We start from the raw sequence: 980 nt of genomic DNA on the forward strand, positions 1-980 counted from the left end.
GGTCGCGCGGGCCGCTCCCGCCACTCCCGGAGCCCATCCTCGGGAGCCGGGCTTGTGTTTTCCACCAGTGCATCTTCTGCTTCTTGTGGATCAGACTCTCATGATGGAGGAAGATGAAATCCAGGGTAGCGGGGGGGCCTGGTTTGTGGAGTTGAAGATTCCTAGTGCGAGAGCATCACCTCTGCTCTCACCCTGAGCTCCCCAGTGCTGCGTGGGCTCTGTGGGGCTGGTGCTGTTGGACGGTCCCCTCCAAATGTCCTGACCCTCCCACTCAGCACAGAACCAGCCCTGACCATGAGCAGCCGTACCTGGGACCTTGCCCACAGGCTCCCTTGGGGATGCTGTGCCCCACCGCTCTGCCTCAACCTCAACCTCTCCTCCTTCCCAGGGGACGACCCCAACAAGGTGATCAACCCCTTTGTCACGGGGGTGTTTGGAGCCCTTGCCGGAGCTGCGAGTGTCTTTGGCAACACCCCCTTGGACGTGGTGAAGACCAGGATGCAGGTACAGCACTGGGGCACGGTGCGGGACCGCTGTGCCTGGGGAGGGCTGGGGTCACCCGCTGTTTGGGAGCTGTGTGGTGCAGCCCCTGGGGCAGGCGCCCGATGCTGGTGAGGTTTGGGAGGTGCCTGGGGACGCTGCCCTCTCGCAGCCAGGCAGTGGGGGTGCCGAAAGGTGTTCTCATGGAGGTGGGGATGTGCACTGTGGATTTGGTGGCCTGCGGTGGTGAAGGGGGATTGGTTCCTCCCAGCACACCCCCAGCTCTTTGCCTCTCCCACGAAATCCCCCCGGATGCATCCCTGGCTCTGGGCTCTGACCCTGCTTTTCCCATCCCGCAGGGGCTGGAAGCGCACAAGTACAAGAGCACCTGGGACTGCGCCTACCAGATCATGAAATACGAAGGACCCCTGGCGTAAGGCCTGCAGTGGGGGCAGGCGAGGGGTGGCACGGGGGTGGCCGGGGAGGTGGGGAGGGTTGGC

The 980-nt window shown here is 64.0% G+C and overlaps 1 protein-coding gene across 1 annotated transcript in view; it reads left to right on the top strand.

Annotated features, from left to right (window-relative positions):
- The window catches only part of SLC25A1 (solute carrier family 25 (mitochondrial carrier; citrate transporter), member 1), a 30,752-nt gene that overhangs the window by 29,314 nt on the left and 458 nt on the right, over positions 1-980 (top strand).

This window comes from Charadrius vociferus, unplaced genomic scaffold, assembly GCF_000708025.1.
Source record: "Charadrius vociferus isolate BGI_N301 unplaced genomic scaffold, ASM70802v2 scaffold326, whole genome shotgun sequence".
Taxonomy (NCBI): Eukaryota; Metazoa; Chordata; class Aves; order Charadriiformes; family Charadriidae; genus Charadrius; species Charadrius vociferus.